Source organism: Balaenoptera acutorostrata, chromosome 6 (genome assembly GCF_949987535.1).
Source record: "Balaenoptera acutorostrata chromosome 6, mBalAcu1.1, whole genome shotgun sequence".
In the NCBI taxonomy this organism is placed as follows: Eukaryota; Metazoa; Chordata; class Mammalia; order Artiodactyla; family Balaenopteridae; genus Balaenoptera; species Balaenoptera acutorostrata.
Genome location: NC_080069.1, coordinates 27,003,012 through 27,023,070, shown reverse-complemented (window position 1 = coordinate 27,023,070; position 20,059 = coordinate 27,003,012). Strand labels below are relative to the sequence as shown.

At 36.8% G+C, this 20,059-nt stretch overlaps 1 protein-coding gene and 2 long non-coding RNA genes across 3 annotated transcripts in view; all 3 read right to left on the bottom strand.

Moving 5' to 3' along the window:
* LOC130708403 (serine palmitoyltransferase 1-like) overlaps nt 1–20,059 on the bottom strand; it is a 243,524-nt gene that overhangs the window by 107,002 nt on the left and 116,463 nt on the right. The gene's annotated exons all lie outside the window — the stretch shown is intronic.
* LOC130708374 (uncharacterized) overlaps nt 1–20,059 on the bottom strand; it is a 118,831-nt gene that overhangs the window by 60,253 nt on the left and 38,519 nt on the right. The gene's annotated exons all lie outside the window — the stretch shown is intronic.
* On the bottom strand, nt 13,915–16,313 carry LOC130708376 (uncharacterized). The gene is made up of 3 exons (XR_009008593.1): nt 16,214–16,313; nt 15,142–15,515; nt 13,915–15,023 (listed from the first exon to the last, which is right to left on the bottom strand). It is a non-coding gene; the product is annotated as an uncharacterized LOC130708376 (long non-coding RNA).

The window sequence follows — 20,059 nt, the reverse complement described above, 5'->3', positions numbered from 1 at the left end:
GCACCACATCTCTGGTGGGTGATGATGGTGGCAGCATCAGCAACCTGGAAAATCACCCTGGGGAATGAACGAGCTACTTGAAGCCAATTTTCTCAGCAAGCAGGGCTAGTGCTCATTAACTGGGTCCCACATAATACCCTTTATAGAGAAAAATAGCTTAGTAGATCCTTGCACATTGCCTTTATCATTTTCCATGTGGAGCCAACTTGTTCTTCAATGTCATTTTTACGCATTTTTCTTTCCTCACCCATGCAGCTCTGTCCAGTGGAGGCTCCTCCTCCCTCTCATGACCCTGATTCTGTCACTAACTCTCAAAGGCATCTCCTTTGAAGTCCACTGGCTTAACTTACACTTTCCTTTCTCCATTTAATTTGTTCTGACTTCCTTTGACAAAACTCCGAAATGTTTTCCTGCATTTCTGTCTTTCACCAACTGATTCAGTTACTCTGTTCCCTGCTATGATCCTGAGGGATCAGAATATTGACCTTGATTACCTGTCCAACACTCCGTAAATCAGTCTGCAATTGCTGGACATTGAGGTCAATTACCAGATTTCACTATTATAAATAATACCTAATATTTGCACATATCTATGGTGTTTCCTTAGAATATGTTCCTAAAAGTAAAAGCACTATGCCACTGGAAAAGTTGCCTGATACTGAATTTTCTCCCAAAGGCAGTGAAGTGCATGTTTATTCACATTCTTGACAATATGAAGCATTTAAAATGATCTTGTCCAAAGTATTTAATAAAATAGAAAATGGAAAGAAAATACATAATATATTATATATATTTACAAAAAGATAATATGTATTCATTGCTATGTAGTACAAAAGTATGAGAGATCTTATTTATTCATTTATTCATACATTTATTAGCTAGCCTTTTTTTTTGGTTTTTTCAATAATAAACATAATTAAGAGGACACCTATTTTGTAAATGACTTTTAGGTAACACTCACAGCAACCAACCTACATGTCTAAAATTTTATGTCATATTTGCACTTCCCAGAAGCACTGGATGTTTGCTTCATAAACAAGTGAAACAGTAAATTTCACATTACTGAATGGGATTCAGAGCATTACCAACTGTGTATTATTAGAGAAAAGTTTTATAACCTGATTTTCCTCTTTGGTGCTCAAACAAGTCCATAAAGATTTCCTTCATAAAAATTTACTCTTTTAGGGTCATGAAACTACCCTCTGTGCCGTTTCAGAGTTCTCTTGATATACTAGGTTTACTGTATCTATCATCCAACAGATGTGCCAGTACTGAAGAGCCAGCAGTGCATATGTACCCTGTGGTTTTAAAGTCTTTAATTTTTAATATAGGCGTTTTAGTTTATGTTTACCTTTCAGCACAGAGGTATATACCAGATGTCTACCGTAATTCCACTTCAGTTTGCTTTCTTTTATCTCTACCAATATTTTAGCATTAAATTGCATCTAACTAATTTGAAATTATTTTAATCACATTAGACCTATTTGTTTAAAAAGAAATCTATGTCATAAAAACAAAACCATTCTCTAATATATAGTAATGAATACATAGGTTTAACTATGTCAAATATGAAGTCTTCTATACCAAATGGGTCATAATGCAATCAGATACATTCTCGGACAATTGTTGGAAGGCATTCTATCATAAATGATATTTTTTAATTACTAACAATTTCCCATTTTACCCAAAACTTTAATGTTTGATTGTAAACTGTTCATCCTTTCTTCTTTTTTGAGCTCACATTATCTCAGACTTGCCTTTGTTCCATATTTTCTCAGTAAATGTAAAAGGCAAAGCTTTTACCAAAGGTAAAGTTTATTTTTCTTTTCATACTTTAATAACAAAAAACAAAGAATATATAGTAAATTATTCTGGCAGTAAACTGTTGAGCCTAATCGTCAGCAGACTCTTTCTCCTTCCTAATAATAGGAATTATATTAATGTTTCTACACAATGGACTAAGTAAGTATGAACCAAAAGAATGCTAAGACTTCTGGTTTTAAAGTGGTAGGATACGATGACTCTGCCTCTTCTCCCCCAAATATATCCCATATAAAAGGGCATAGAAAGAAGAAATATAAATCTATGTTCAATAAAAATGGGAGCCATCTACCAAACTGAAGCACAGAATATGAGGACTAGCCACTAAAGGTAGTGAAAATCAAGCAAGAAAAAAGAAAGAGCATCCCCGCGGCTACAACTCTCAAAGCTTGCACAATTCAGGTCTCCAAAAAAGGTGATTCAGCATGAGTGGAAAAACCATGAAGCTCTGATTTTGAACAAAAGGAATAGGGTTAAAAGGCTGGCAGCATACACTTCCTTAGGATTGGTCCGATGATGCAAAGTAGCACAACAGAAAAGGCTGAATGAATACCTACAGATATGCCATATTTGCAGGAAGCAGTCTGTCCTTGAGGCAACGCAAAAAGACACCTTGAAATGTGAGCAGCCTGACAGTGTCAATCTCTGTTGGCTTGGGAGAGGGACAGGCTATGATGACTCATAAAGAAATACAAGCCTGTGTCATATGGAGCTCCCAGGAAGAAGTGAGAATGCTTGCTAAGGTGAAATAGTGCTTAGTGGAAACTACCTAGTCCAGGAAGTACTGATCTCCTTCACAAATAAATAAAACTCGAAAGATCAAGCTTCTGTATAACTATATAAGAATTTTTAAGATGAAAATAGAAAAAACAAGGGACAACTGAATCACACTGACAGGAAAAATAAAGTAGATGCAAATAATGAATAAAATATGACCGTGAAATCAGAGGAATGGGTGAAACCAAGAATTTAAAGCAGAGATACAAGAAAGAAATACCCACCAAATAACTAACAAGATGGAAACATGAAGTGACCAGTTCAAGATACTAGTAAAGTGAAACATTAAACTATCACAGTCCCACTGAAGGCAGCACAAAGAAAAGTAGACACTGGTGAAAACACAGTAACAGATCTGGATTTATCAGTAAGAAATGACAAGTGAGAACAAAATGAAATAAGAAATAATCGAGTTGAATGTACTAGAGCATTCCAGTTCCAGAAATGGAAGAAACAGCATAGCCTAAAAACCCACGTGCTATAAAAGATCTGGATACTGAATACACTGTCCTATCTCAGAAGAGACGTGAAAACTACACACACACACAACAGTACATCTGGAACTGAAACTACAAAATCTCAAATTGAATTATCTTGTACAGCTTTAACAAGCCTCTTGATGTTCCTTGCTTCCTGGTATTCAGACCCTGGTGTAGTCCTCTTTCATATTCTACCAGTGTTGGTCTATGTAAAAAATAGCATATGGTATAAGTGATGGTATGTCACTTCTGAGATTAGTGTATAAATGATACCCATTTCCATTTCCATTATTCTCTCTCTCTCCCTTTCTCTCCCTCTCTCTCCCTCCCTCTCTCATCACTCACTGTGAGGAAAGCAAACTGACATATTATAATCAGCCCTGTGGAGAGGCACACATGTTAAGGAACCTAAATCTCTGGCGACAGCCAATGGGGAACTGAGGGCTGATAACAATCATGTGAGTGGAACTGAAGTGGATTCACCAGCCCCAGTCAAGCCTGGAGATGACTGCATTCCCAGATGAAAGGTTGACTGCAATCTCAGGAGAGATTGTGAGCCTGAACCACGCAACTAAGCCATATGATACATGTTTCTATTTTAAGCTGTTAGATTTTGGAATAATTTGTCATATAGTTGTATGTACCTAATACAACTTCAAATGGAACACAGAAAAAGAAAACGTCAACAAACATATCCAAAAATGTTATCCAAAATAAATCACGGGGGAAGGTGGAGCAAAAAATCCCCCCAAATCCTCAAAGTATTAGTGACATATGGAAAAACATCAAGTACTCTAACTTATGTGCAGGTCAGGTTGGAGGCCCAGAAAAAACTGGGGCTGGGAAGTGACAAAAAATTTCAATAAATGGCTGAATATATTCAAAATTTTAGGAAAAAACATATCCTCAATTTCAAGAAGGTCAGCAAGTACTGCATACATTTCTAAATCTGTAATTAATTCATGGCCAAATTGATAAAAAAGCAAATTCTAAAAAAAAAAAAAAAAAAAAAAGCAAATTCTAAGCCAAAATTCTAAAAGCAAATATAGAGGGAAAAAACTTAAAATACAGGGAAACAATTACGAACAATGGTAGCTGAACATCTCATTAGAAACAATGCAAGTCAAGGCAAAAGAATGACATTTCTAAAATATTAAAAGAAAAAAGTCAACTTAGAATTGAATATTCAGTGCAAATATTCTTCAAAGTTGAATTAAAATCAACATTTTCAAATACATGAATGCTGAGAGAATTCTGTTGGAAAATCTGCATTTTAAGAAATTATAAAGTCTTCAGGCTGAAGTGAAAATATATCAGTTGGAAACAGATCTAGAAATGGCAAATAAGTAGATAATTTTATGAATTGTTTTCATTTTCTTTTCAAAAAAAATTTTGAATGATATTCTATTGTTTAAAGTGAAAACAATAAAATTTTGTTTGGGGGTTTCTATCAAAGGTAGAAGTAAAATATATAGCCCAATGACACACAGGACCAGAGTGTGGGCAAATGGAATTATTTTATTGTAAGTTTACTATCTTAAACATAAAGTTATATAATATTATTTAAAGATAGGCTGAAGTGAGTTAAAGATGGATGGATAAAGAATATGTTGCACATATGTACAATGAAATTTTACTCTTTTGAGCTCTACTATAAAAGAAGTAAAGAAGGAAGTATAGGTAAAAATCTCATAGTTTAGGTAAAGTGCAATACTAAAATAATGTTCAAATAATTTACTAGAAAAAAGGATAGAAGTAACAATAAAATGGAGGAAAGAGAAAGCAATTAATGAGATAAGAGACAACACAACCATATGAATAATTACACTAAATGTAAATGGAGTCAACATTCAAAATACTATAATTTTTTAAAAAAGATGAGCGATAGATATAGATAGATTTGATTAGATTACATTTTTTAAACATCTTTATTGGAGTATAATTGCTTTACAATGTTGTGTTACTTTCTGCTGTATAACAAAGTGAATCAGCAATATGTACACATATATCTCCATATCCATTCCCTCTTGTGTCTCCCTCCCACCCTCCCTATCCCACCCTTCTCGGTGGTCACAAAGCACCGAGCTGATCTCCCTGTGCTGTGCAGCTGCTTCCCACTAGCTATCTATTTTATATTTGGTAGTGTATATATGTCCATGTCACTCTCTCACTTCATTACAGCTTACCCTACCCCCTTCCCGTGTCCTCAAGTCCATTCTCTACATCTGCGTCTTTATTCCTGTCCTGCCCCTAGGTTCATCAGAACGATTTATTTTAGATTCCATATACATGTGTTAGCATATGGTATTTGTTTTTCTCTTTCTGACTTACTTCACTCTGTATGACAGACTCTAGGTCCATCCACCTCTGTAGAAATAACTCAATTTAGTTTCTTTTTATGGCTGAGTAATATTTCTTTGTGCATATGTGCCACATCTTCTTTATCCATTCATCTGTCGATGGACACTTAGGTTGCTTCCATGTCCTGGCTAATGTAAATAGTGCTGCAATGAACATTGTGGTACATGACTCTTTTTGAATTATGGTTTTCTCAAGGTATATGCCCAGTAGTGGGACTGCTGGGTCATATGGTAGTTCTAGTTTTAGTTTTTTAAGGAACCTTCATACTGTTCTCCATAGAGGCTGTATCAATTTACATTCCCACCAACAGTGCAAGATGGTTCCCTTTTCTCCACACCCTCACCAGCATTTACTCTTTACAGATTTTTTGATGATGACCATTCTGACTGGTGTGAGATAATACCTCATTGTGTTTTTGATATGCATTCCTCTAATGATTAGTGATGCTGAGCATCCTTTTGTGTGTTTGCCGGCAATCTGTACATCTTCTTTGGAGAAATGGCTACTTAGGTCTTCTGCCCATTTTTGGATTGGGTTGTTTGGTTTTGTGATATTGAGCTGCATGAGCTGCTTGTATAGTTTGGAGATTAATCCTTTATCTGTTGTTTCAATTGTAAATATTTTCTCCCATTCTGAGGGTTGTCTTTTTGTCTTGTTTATGGTTTCCTTTGCTGTGCAAAAGCTTTTAAGTTTCATTAGGTCCCAATTGTTTATTTTTGTTTTTATTTCCATTTCTCTAGGAGGTGGGTCAAAAGGGATATTGCTGTGATTTATGTCATACAGTGTTCTGCCTATGTTTTCCTCTAAGAGTTTTATAGTGTCTGGCCTCACATTTAGGTCTTTAATCCATTTTGAGTTTATTTTTGTGTATGGTGTTAGGGAGTGTTCTAATTTCATTCTTTTACATGTAGCTGTCCATTATTCCCAGCACTTATTGAAGAGGCTGTCTTTTCTCCATTGCATATTGTTGCCTCCTTTATCAAAGATAAGGTGACGATATGTGCATGAGTTTATCTCTGGGCTCTCTATCCTGTTCCATTGATCTATATTTCTGTTTTTGTTCCAGTACCATACTGTCTCGATTACTGTAGCTTTGTAGTATAGTCCGAAGTCAGGGAGCCTGATTCCTCCAGCTCTGTTTTTCTTTCTCAAGACTGCTTTGGCTATTCAGGGTCTTTTGTGTTTCCATACAAATTGTGAAATTTTTTGTTCTAGTTCTGTGAAAAATGCCATTGGTAGTTTGATAGGGATTGCACTGAATCTGCAGATTGCTTTGGGTAATACAGTCATTTTCACAATGCTGATTCTTCCAATCCAAGAACATGGTATATCTCTCCATCTGTTTGTATCATCTTTAATTTCTTTCATCAGTTTCTTATAGTTTTCTGCATACAGGTCTTTTGTCTCCTTAGGTAGGTTTATTCCTAGGTATTTTATTCTTTTTGTTGCCATATGATAATCTCAATAGATGCAGAAAAAGGTTTCAACACCCATTTATGATAAAAACCTTCCAGAAAGTAGGCATAGAGGGAACCTACCTCAACATGATAAAGGCCATATATGACAAACCCACAGCCAACATTGTTCTCAGTGGTGAAAAACTGAAACCATTTCCTCTAAGATCAGGAATATGACAGGGTTGCCTACTCTCACCACTATTATTCAACATAGTTTTGGAAGTTTTAGCCACGACAATCAGAGAAGAAAAAGAAATAAAATGAATCCAAATTAGAAAAGAAGAAGTAAAACTGTCACTGTTTGTACATGACATGATACTACACGTAGAGAATCCTAAAGATGCTACCCAAAAACTACTAGAGCTAATCAATGAATCTGGTAAAGTAGCAGGATACAAAATTAATGCACAGAAATCTCTTGCATTCCTATACACTAACGACAAAAAATCTGTAAGAGAAATTATGGAAACACTCTCATTACCATTGCAACAAAAAGATTAGTTTTTTTTAAATCCCAACTACATGTTGTTTACCAGAAATGTACTTTGAACACAAAAACACAGTTTCAAATTAAAAGAATGGAAAAATATGTACCATGCACACACTAGCTATGAGAAAGATACTGTTAATACTTAAAAACCAGACAAATAATTAAAAATGGAATATTGCCAGGGATAAAGAGAAAGATTTCATATTGATAAAAGGATTCATTTTTGTAAAAAACTGTGTATGTATCTTATAATAGAATTTTATAGTAACTGAAGCAAACATTGATAGGACTAAAGACAGAAATAGAAATGTGGAGATGTGTAAATTTCAGAAGAAATTGATGAGAGGGTCAAAAATGGTTGCCTCTGAAGAGAAGGCTGAGAAAAATGAAGGGAGTGTTCTAACTATCTCTCTTCTATACAAAAATATCTATATATGATAATGAGACAATAAGAGTTTTATTTTAGTATTTATATGCAATATATAATGGTTCTTGTATTAAGGTAATTTTTTTAAAAAACTAATTTGAGAAAAATATTCAAGGACCAGTCATGGTGACAACAAACATCATTTCTGTTCCAACTAGCATACTGTTTCTGCTCAATGGAAAAACACAAAATGAAGAAATATGTGGTTTGGACAAACTACTTCATTCACAGATTTTAATATTATATAGTTAACTCCATAGAAACTAACAACAAATTATTAAATTTAAAAAGAGATACTATCAAGATTGAGGTTAATAAATAATACAATTGCATTTTAACAAGGAAAAATGAGAATATTATCTAATATGATACAAATAATAAGATGCTCAGGAATAAATATAATTTTAAGAGTACAATAAGTTTATGAAGTAAATTATAAAACTTTCTTTGGAAAACACTAAATAAAACCTAAACTACTGAAAACAGATATTATGTCTATGGATAAGAAGACTCAGTATTGAGTATATGTATATATATATATATTTAGTAGGTAGATAGATAGATATTTATCCTTCCAATTTCTTGGTATGTTCAATGCAATTTCAATACAAGTCTCAATAACATTTTCCAAATACTTCAACAAACATATTTTAAATTTTAGTTGGAAGGATAAAGAAAAGACATTTCTGAAAAAAATAAAAATTTGGGGCTCCCTGCCTTACAATACAAGAAGATCATTTCAATTTTATGGACATGGAGATTAAGTTAATGAAAGAGGTAGAGAACTCAGACACATACCCACAGGTCAAAGAAGCTCAGAGAAAACCAAGCAGCATAAATACAAGAACAAACAAACAGACCTATGCATATCATACTTAAACTACTGAAAAACAAAGGCAAAGAGAAAAGGGTAGACAGAGAGGGCAAAAACACATCGCCTACAAAGGAACAAAGAAATAATTACAGCAGACTTCTCGTCAGAAATCAGTGAGGGAAGAAAATAAAGTGGCATCTTTAGGATAATGAAAGAAAAAAAAAATGTCAACCTATAAATCTATATATAAATCTCTCCATAATTTGAAGAGAATATCCTCCAAAAATGAAGAAGAAAAAAATAATCATACATTCTCAAACAAACAAAAACTGAAGGATTTAATTCCCAGTGTATCTAACCTACAAGTAATGTTAGTGGAAGTTCTTTAGATAGCATATTATTTGTTTTAAAAAAAAAGAATTTGGATCTAGAGAAAAAAAATAAAGACCATTGCAAATGGAATAAATGGAGAGAATATATAATTTTTTTATTTTTAATTGTTCTACTTGATAGTTGCTTGTATAAAATAATAATTATAAGAATGTATTAGATTTTTATAGTATATGTAAAAGTGAAATATATGACACAAAGGATAGGAGGCATGAATTTAGAGTATACTGTTATAAGGTCTTTACACAACATGAAAAGTCATATGACATTAGGTGAAGGTGGATGTAGAATACTTTAAAACGCGTATTTAAAATCCTAAGGCAAGAATACAAAATATTTTTCAAAGAAGTTATAAATTATGAGAATAATGGAAATATTTTAAAATGCCCAATTAAAGTCAGAGCAAGCATAAAAGGAGAAAGTAATGGGGAAATAGAACAAATAGAAAACAGCTAGCAAGAGGGTAAATTTTAATTCCACTATGTTAATAATAACTTTAAATGTGATCCACACCCACATGTTAAAGATAATCAGATAAAATAAAAAAGCAACTTAGGAAGGTTAAAAAGTAAAAGGAGTGAGAAATATATACCATGAGAACACTGATAAAAAGAAAGCTGGTGTAGACATATTAGTTTGAAACAAAGTAGAGTCCAGAACAAAGATAATCAGGGATAAAGAGGTCAGTTTTCCAAGAAGACACAAAATAATCCTAAATCTGTATGCACATAATAGCAGAGGAACAAAACACATGAGGATATCTGTGAAAATGGTGGAGTTAGCTTTAAGGGCCCATCCCTCCACAGAAACATAAAACAACCAAGAAAAACTGTCAGAATCAACTTTGTCAGAACCCTGGAGAGCAGCCAAAGGTTTACAGTAACCAACCACATAATGAATCAAAAATTACAATGAACTGAAAGGAAATGAAATGAAAATTTAATGTAATTTAAAGGGGCAACTTAAAAAGGTGGTAGCAAGAGTAGTAGTAGAAAGGAAGAGCTAAGTGATAGAATGAATGTGTATGTCTCCCAGGAAGATACTCCCTGGTCTTTGATTGGACTTGGCAGCATTCTGAAAAGTCCTGGGCAGATACTAGGGAAACTACTCAACAACTCATCTATAAAACCTCTCTTGGGTCCTTTCTTTTTAGAGATGGTCTATTGCTGATTTCAGATCATTCCAATTCTGACTTTATCCCCCAATGTTGGGACTGTCCTCTGAGAGCCTTGTCAACCAAAAACGCTATATCTGACAAAACTGTCCTTCAAAAATGAAGAAGAAATTAAAACATTCCTACACAAACAAATGCTGGGGGCATTGCTGTTTGCTCACCTCCCTACAAGAAATGCTAAAGGGAGTTCTTCAGGCTGAAATGAAAAGACACTGGACAGTAACTTAAGACCATACAAAGAAATAAAGAACTCTGGTGAAGTAATGACATAGGTAAATAGAAATGTCAATTTTATTATATTTTTGGTTTATAACTCTTCATTTTATTTCCTATATGATTTTTAAATGCATAAAACAATAATTATACATCTGTCTTAATCAGTACACAATGTATAAAAATGTAATTTTAGACAATAACTTCATAAAGGAGGAGACACAACTATTTATATAGGTTCAGAGATTTTGTATCGTATTGAAGCTAAATTGACATCACTTCAAATTAGATTGTTATAAGTATAGTATGTTAATTGTAACATAAATATGTATGTTAATGGTAACCACTAAGAAATCATCGAAAACTATACAGGAATGAAATGAGAAGAACAGAACAATATTACAAAGTATGCATTCTACCTCCTCTGGGAGGTGATGCTTAATTCCTCCCACCACCACCTCCCCCCTCCTTGAGTATAAGCTGATTTAGCAACTTGCTCCCAAAGAACAGAATGGAACAAAACAGAAGGAGGAAAAAAAAAAAAACTTTACCATGGATAAACCTGGAAAACACTACTCTGGCCAGGTGATCAAGGAAAACATCACCAGTGACATCTTATTATCATGTACCCCCTAAGATGATGCAATATACAGGGTCCTTTACATGTGTAGTAGTCTTCCCCAAAATGTATAACCTCGGTCCAATCACGAGAAAACATAAAACAAACCCGAATTAAGGGAATCTCTATAGCATACCTGACCAGTACTTCTCAAGGTCATCAGCAGTGAGAAACTGCCACAGATCAGAGGAAACAAAGGAGTTATATGACAACTAAATGCGATGTTCTATGCTGGATTGCAAACGAGAACAGAAAAGTGCACTAGTGGAAAAACTGATGGAATTCGAATAAAGTCCACATTTTAGTTAACAGTGTTGTATTATTATTGTCTTAATTTTGGCAAAAATGGACTCTGGTCACTAACATTAGGAGAAACTGAATGAAGGGTATATGGCTATACTTGGTACTATCTTTGTAACTTTTCTGTAAATATAAATGTATTCTAAACTTCAGAAGTCTTTAAAAAATGGTTTGCCATCGGAGAAAAGGATTGACTTCCTGTGAAAAGGAACAACATATGCAAAGACCTGGAGGAAAGCGAAAATATATCTTGTTCATGTAATAGTGAGGAAAATGGCCTGGTTGGAATAGAGGATGCATGAGAAGTAGGCATGGTAGTTGAGATGAAAGAGAGTTTTGAAGGCTAGGCTGAGGAGAATGTGGCTGAGAGAATCAAACACCACACCCTGGGGAAGGCACAAAGCAAGTCTGAGCCTGGCCAAGGAGTGAGATTTCTCTGGGTACCAGAAATCTCTCAAGACCTCCTCTCCATCACTCAGCCCACTCGTTCCAAGACAACGGTTCTCTATTGTGTGCTGGGCCCTGGACTGGGCAGGAGGACAGAAGGACAAAGCTTTGTCCCCTGGGGCCACATCACCTGGAGAGAGCCACAGAGTCAGGCCTGGGTCAAAGTGACTGGGACGATGGGATGTGTGCCAGAGTGAGAGACAGAGGGGTGAGAAGGAGCCAAGCACTGGGTGGAGGCAGGGAGGGCTTCCCAGGGGAGGTGATGCCTGTGCTGAGACATGAAAGGGGGAGCAGGAGCCGGCCAGGTGTACGAGAAGGAGAAGGTTCCTGAGAAGGAAATGCTGTGATTTCCAAAGAATGGGGTCTGAGGCTAACTTGTGGAACGACAAGCAATTGCCAGAATAGAAGACTCTCACTCTGGTTCCGTGACAGAAACTGACCCAGTCTCACTTTATAAAGAAAATGATTCAGAATGTATTGAACAGTGTGCGCAGGCTAAGAACAAAACTTCACACTTACCACCTGAAACAGTATGTTTTAAATATGAAGTAAGCATTAGGGAAATAATTCGAATTTCACTGACCAAAAGAAAAAAAAAACTCACACAATTTAAAAACATAAAAGAATTTAAAGCAAAACACTTTGGACATGGAAACTGACTCCCACAGGGTAAGAAGAAAAGAGGAGGAAAGTAAACAGTATTCTAGGCAAGTTCTCAACTTTTCTTAAATATAAGCGCTGCACTGGGCAGTGCTTTTTTTGCTAAGCGACTTCTACCTAAATACAAATTGATAAAAATTGGAGAAGCTACCTAAGGTAAGAGTCCTGGAGCAGCTTGGATTTAAAAATAATAATAATAAATGCAAAATGCGAAACTTGTTTTTAGGCAAAGACACCGGAAAAAAAAAATAGTTACTAACTGTGATTCTCTATAATTACTGACCAGAAAACCATGCCCGTGCCACTTTGGAGCCCTTCCCCTGACAGCCCTCTAGCCTCCCTGGCTCTGCTCTGAATCAGGCTCAAGTATACAGTAGCCACAGTGAGGACCACTCAGATTCGCCAGGCAGCACACATGCCTACACACACCCCAGAACACAGACAAATCCAAAACAACCCAGTAATTAAATCTGGAGAGTCAGGCAACCATCATCTGAGACTCATAAGTATCTGGCAAGCAGATCGGCCAGTGACAGTGCATCAGACAACAGCTGTCACCTGCTATAATTATTTTGGAACTATCATTAAATCTCTAAGAACTAACATTGAGTGACCAATGCAATCTTCTGTGACAGAATGCAAAAGACAAGCCCATTTTGAGGAGAAGGAATACCACACTTTACGCTGAAGAGCAGTGGCCATTGGCACCCAACAAATCTCATTCATCCTTCAGCTTGAGGAAGAGACACTGGACAAAGAAAAGGCTGTCCCCAAACTGTCAATTCTACACATTTTGCCCATCACAAGCCCAGCCCTATTGGAGGAGTTAATTTGTTCATTCTATTCTCCACAGTGACAGGACAGATGACTTTCCAGGATCACTATAACATGGGTGATGACCACTCACTACCACTGTTTTACCAGAACTTTCTGTCCCCTGTGTCTGAAGCTATGTTAGATGGTGCACACAATATACACAGCAAACCACTTTTAGCATATGGGGATGTCTACTTGAGTGAGATATGCTAACTAGCTCAGTCCCAGTGTTAGAGCATGACTCCCCTAGGGATGTTGACGATGGCTATTCCAAACTCTCAGATCCTCTGGAATCACACCATGCTTCCTATCCTAGTGTCTTCCTGGTCCTAGTCCAAAACATGCTGCCCAGTCCTCCCAGGTACCAGTCCCTAAATGCCTGTTGATCTTCATACCCTATCAAATCCCCCAATACTTCCTTTGTGGCACTTCTGTCAGCCCTTACAGGTGTCAACTGTTCTTCAGAACACAAATGCATTGCAAAAAGGAAGGTTAGCGTGGAGTAAACATCACACATTAGAGAACACTTTCAACATCAGAAACAGCCATGGGGGGCTCAGGAGCAGAGAACAATCGCAATGAGCTACATTTATACTCAGGCCAAGTTTGCAATGGCTTGCACACTGGTTTTCATTGGCTGAGACTGTAAGACAGCAGTCAGAAAGAGGGGAAATTATATGTATTATTTTTCTTTACATAAAGAGCCCAGATCCATGAGTGACCCTTTGGAAAAGAAGTACCAGGAATGTCAAGTAACTTGGCCACTTCAATGGTTACAGTCTGAAATAGGTGCAAGAAATACACTTGTGTTACCTCCATAGATTTGGTTACTTGTTAGAAAATACCAATACCAGTGACCATGTGTGTGACGTTCAGAGCCTGGCACGTGCGAGGGCACACGGCAACAGTCTCATGTCTCTACTTATTAAATCTAGAGGGAAAACTGCTGACACAAGGTAGGGTATCAATTTATCCAATTTAAAGCTTCTGTGCCAAGAACTGTGGTTTCCTGTGAAATGGGAGTGGGTGTCAGATATACTCCTCCTCTGGAATATCTAAACAATTGAAAGGTAAATCAATAGAAAATGTTTAAATTATAATTTGTTTTAAATTATCTGAAGATTTATAACCACAGCTTTCTCAAATAATTTAAACATGCACATGGTGGTTACAGGCATGGGCTTTGGGGTTCATCAGTAGACATTACTTACATTCAGGTTATACGTGTATGAGGTGGGTAAATGGGGAAAATGAGGTTAATGGGTTAATAAGGCTGTCTTAGACTTGTTCTGAAGATTAGAGACCACAGATTGTGTCTGGAACATAGAGAGCACTAAATAAATACTGGTAATTCTTATTCTAGAAAACATTTTCTTAATTAAAATGCATTCAACCTGTCTCTGGTCTAAAATGGATAGATTAAAATAAAATGTAAAAGCCTGAGGAATCTGTAAAAATAAGTTCCTCAAAGTTTGATTTTACAAGGTAAAGAGAAACCCAAGAACTGTTTTCCATTTTGCAGAGTAATCATTTGAAGCTGTGGCTATACAAACATAGACAGAAAATCAATAAATTTATTTATAAGGAATAAATGTGCTATAATTCGGAAATTCTCAGAGAATACACCAAAATTAAAGTTAGTTAAATCGTGAGATTCTTATTTCCCCTAAAAATAGATTCTTTTTTGACAATCTAGTCACCATGGGTTATCTTTTAAATTGTTATGATGTCAGTGCATCTTTATGTGGGCACAGATACAAGCTCCTTGCTTGAGAGTCCTAGGAGCAGAAAAAGTACATAATTAAAATGTTAGAAGCTGCTGTCAATACAAATTCTAACCAAAATTAATGTAAAAATTTCTCTAAAGCTATAATCTGTCAGTGAACATAATCCTACCTCCAAAATTCCACTTAAGGGTAAGCTGTACAAAATTACATCTACTGTTGTTCTTAGTGTGAGGTTCACGGGCAAGTGCACTTGTTCAGCTGCCAGCAGGTCTCTTTCCAAAACAACTCTGCACTCTTTTTGGAGGCCAGCACACCATTCAGCCCCCTCAGTGGAACTGTAGTTTCTTTCACCACAAGGAAGCTGCACAGGGCAGATGAAAGAGCTCTGGGCTTCACAAAGGACCCTTCTATTCTTTTAAATATTGTTTCAATGAATCTTTTTGCATCTTTTGAGTTTTTGGCCCCCTCTTCTGGACAATCTGTTTCACAACTGCAAATTGCTTCCATAAAAGCTGAGCTGAGTACATGGATGACTGAAATGTTCTAGGCAAAATGAAATCAAAAACATAATTTCCAACAGTTAAGGGTAATTCTATTTCTAATGCCTTCGGAAAACTTGCTTGTCTTTCCAAGTAAATAACTATGCAAAACAGGAGTCAGTTATGTCCTAAGCTTGAGCCTACTTTTCACAGAGGTCCAGAAAGTTTGAGTTCCATCTGCAATTAGAGAAGGTCTTGTGCATTTTAAAAATAATGGCATCTGACATTATAGGATGTTGCTAACTTTCAGCCCAGAACTCTGACTACCAACTATTAGCCTGGGGCTCTGTAGATAAGCATTCTGCTGTAGAGAACACAGAGAGGCAGCAAAAGGGCTGTAAAATCAGTGTGTCCACACAACCCCAAATACTGCTCATTAGGGACATGAGGTCTGATGATGTAAATCAGGCCATGGTCAGAGCCAATTTCATCAGAACCCTTAGGCCAATGCAGGGCCCACATACATGTACTCCATCAATCTTACACAGGAGCTTCCCAGAATGCCCAAGAAAAGAGAGGCATCATGTATGGAATGCTAGGGTAATGAGGCTTTGAGGAAATGGCTGAGGGTAGGGGTGCATGTGGTACGCAGGTCAGGGGGCTAGACTCTCCTTCAGGCTCTCCCACCACCTGGGTGCTAGACCTTGGGTACATCTAAGCTTCCTCATGTGTCACATAAGAGAATTGGGGCATAAGTGGTACCTGAGGTTGCTGCTGGCTCCTGCTGTCTACAGGATGCTCAAGCAGATGATTGAGATGAAATGAGCTGTGAAGCTGCACAATAACAAAAGTTTGTCCAGTCTTCACATGGCTCCTAGCAACTGGACACATCTGTAAGAACAAACCAAAGACAATACAGGCCAACACAGGACATCCCACTGCATGATGAAATGTGCTCATCACCAAACTCTTAGAATGATTCTAAAAGTCTGGCCTAGTGTTGTGGAGAAAACAGCAAGCCTTGCTAACAGGGTGAGAAACAGCCCAGTGCTGCGCTTTGGCTCTTCTGATTTGGGCAGATTCTCAGACATCAGAAGCACAGTGGTGGGGAGGGGGTGTTAACATCTTCATTAAAAGCCTCATTATAAGCAGACTCATTGTTCTTGTCAATGCTGTTTGCTAAAAAGTTACTTTTTTTTTAACATCTTTATTGGAGTATAACTGCTTTACAATGTTGTGTTAGTTTCTGCTGTATAACAAAGTGAATCAGCTATATGTATACATATATCCCCATATCCTCTCCCTCTTGCATCTCCCTTCCACCATCCCTATCGCACTCCCATATGTGGTCACAAAACACCGAGCTGATCTCCCTGTGTTATGTGGCTGCTTCCCACCAGCTATCTATTTTACATTTGGCAGTGTATATATGTCCATGCCACTCTCTCACTTCGTCCCACCTTACCCTTCCCCCTCCCCGTGTCCTCAATTCCATTCTCTACGGCTACACTTTTATTCCTGTCCTGGTCCTAGATTCCTCAGAACAATTTTTTGTTTTGTGTTTTTTTTAGATTCCGTATATGTGTGCTAGCATACAGTATTTGCTCTTCTCTTTCTGACTTGCTTCACTCTGTATGACAGACTATAGGTCCAACCACCTCACTACAAATAATTCAATTTCATTTCTTTTTATGGCTGAGTAATATTCCATTGTATATATGTGCCACATCTTCTTTATCCATTCATTTGTTGATGGACACTTAGGTTGCTTCCATGTCCTGGTTATTGTAAATAGAGCTGCAATGAACATTGTGGTACATGACTATTTTTGAATTATGGTTTTCTCAGGGTATATGCACCGTAGTGGGATTGCTAGGTCATATGGTAGTTCTATTATTAGTTTTTTAAGGAACCTTCATACTGTTCTCCATAGTGGCTGTATCAATTTACATTCCCACCAACAGTGCAAGAGAGTTCCCTTTTCTCCACACCCTCTCCAGCATTTATTGTTTACAGATTTTTTGATGATGGCCATTCTCACTGGTGTGAGGTGATACCTCATTGTAGTGTTGATTTGCATCTCTCCAATGATTAGTGATGTTCAGCATTCTTTCATGTGTCTGTGGGCAATCTGTATATCTTCTTTGGAGAAATGTCTATTTAGGTCTTCTGCCCATTTTTGGATTGGGTTGTTGGTTTTTCTGATACTGAGCTGCGTGAGCTGCTTGTATATTTTGGAGATTAATCCTTTGCCAGTTGCTTCATTTGCAAATATTTTCTTCTGTTCTGAGGGTTGTCTTTTTGTCTTGTTTACGGTTTCCTTTGCTGTGCAAAAGCTTTTAGTTTAATAAGGTCCCATTTGTTTATTTTTGTTTTTATTTCCATTACTCAAGGAGATGGGTCAAAAAGGATCTTGCTGGGATTCATGTCAAAGAGTGTTCTGCCTATGTTTTCCTCTAAGACTTTTATACTTTCTGGCCTTACATTTAGGTCTTTAATCCATTTTGAGTTTATTTTTGTATATGGTTAGGGAGTGTTCTAATTTCATTCTTTTACCTGTAGCTGTCCAGTCTTCCCAGCACCACTTATTGAAGAGGCTGTCTTTTCCCTATTGTATATTCTTGCCTCCTTTATCAAAAATAAGGTGACCCTATTGTGAGGAGAAAGATATCTTTTTCCACCCCCTCACTTTCAGTCTGTATGTGTCCCTAGGTCTGAAGTGGGTCTCTTGTAGACATCATATGTATGGGTCTTGTGTTTGTATCCATGCAGCCAGTCTATGTCTTTTGGTGGGAGCATTTAATCCATTTACATTTAAGGTAATTATCAATATGTATGTCCCTCTTACCACTTTCTTAATTGTTTTGGGTTTGTTATCATAGGTCTTTTCCTTCTCTTGTGTTTCCTGCCTAGAGAAGTTCCTTTACCATTGGTTGTAAAGCTGGTTTGGTGGTGCTGAATTAGCTTAGCTTTTGCTTGCCTGTAAAGGTTTTAATTTCTCCGTCGAACTTGAATGAGATCCTTGCTGGGTAGGGTAATCTTGGCTGTAGGTTTTCCCTTTCATCACTTTAAATATGTCCTGCCACTCCCTTCTGGCTTGCAGAGTTTCTGCTGAAAGATCAGCTGTTAACCTTAGGGGATTCCCTTGTATGTTATTTGTTGTTTTTCCCTTTCTGCTTTTAATTTTTTTTCTTTGTATTTAATTTTTGATAGTTTGATTAATATGTGTCTTGCTGCGTTTCTCCTTGGATTTATCCTGTATGGGACTCTCTGTGCTTCCTGGACTTGATTGACTATTTCCTTTCCCATATGAGGGAAGTTTTCAACTATAATCTCTTCAAATATTTTCTCAGTCCCTTTCTTTTTCTCTTCTTCTTCTGGGACCCCCATAATTCAAATGTTGGTGCATTTAATGTTGTCCCAGAGGTCTCTAAGACTGTCTTCAATTCTTTTCATTCTTTTTTCTTTATTCTGCTCTGCGGTAGTTATTTCCACTATTTTAACTTCCAGGTCACTTATCCGTTCTTCTGCCTCAGTTACTCTGCTATTGATTCCTTCTAGAGAATATTTAATTTCATTTATTGTGTTGTTCATCATTGTTTGTTTGCTCTTCAGTTCTTCTAGGTCCTTGTTAAACGTTTCTTGTAATTTCAACATTCTATTTCCAAGATTTTGGATCATCCTTACTATCATTACTCTGAAATCTTTTTCAGGTAGACTGCCTATTTCCTCATTTGTTTGGTCTGGTGGGTTTTTACCTTGCTCCTTCATCTGCTGTGTGCTTCTCTGTGTTCTCATTTTGCTTAACTTTCTGTGTTTGGTGTCTCCTTTTCGCAGGCTGCAGGTTCGTAGTTCCCATTGTTTTTGGTGTCTGCCCGCAATGGCTAAGGTTGTTTCAGTGGGTTGTGTAGGATTCCTGGTGGAGGGGACTAGTGCCTGTGTTCTTTCTGGTGGGCAGGACCACGTCCAGTGGTCTGTTTTGGCATGTCTATGTCCTTATTATGATTTTAGGCAGCCTCTCTCCTAATGGGTGGGGTTGTGTTCCTGTCTTGCTAGTTGTTTGGCATACGGTGTCCAGCACTGTAGCTTGCTGGTCTTTGAGTGGAGCTGAGTCTTAGCGTCGAGATGGAGATCTCTGGGAGAGCTTTCACTGTTTGATATTATGTGGAGCCAGGAGGTCTCTGGTGGACCAATGTCCTGAACTCGGCTCTCCCACCTCAGAGGCACAGGCCTGACACCCGGCCGGAGCACCAAGACCCTGTGAGTTACATGGCTCAGAAGAAAAGGGACAAAAAAAGAAAGAAAGAAAAATAAAATAAAAATTTTTAAAGTTATTAAAATAAAAAATAAATATTATTAAAAATAAAAAAATTAAAACGTAATAAAAAAAAGAAAGAAAGAAATGAGCAACCAAACCAAAAATCAAATCTACCAATCATAACAAGCGCTGAAAACTATACTAAAAAACCAAAAAAACAAAAAAAAAACGGACAGATGGGACCCTAGGACATATGATAAAAGCAAAGCTATACAGACAAAATCACACAAAGAAGCATACACATACACACTCACCAAAAGAGAAAAAGAAAAAATATATATATCTATACA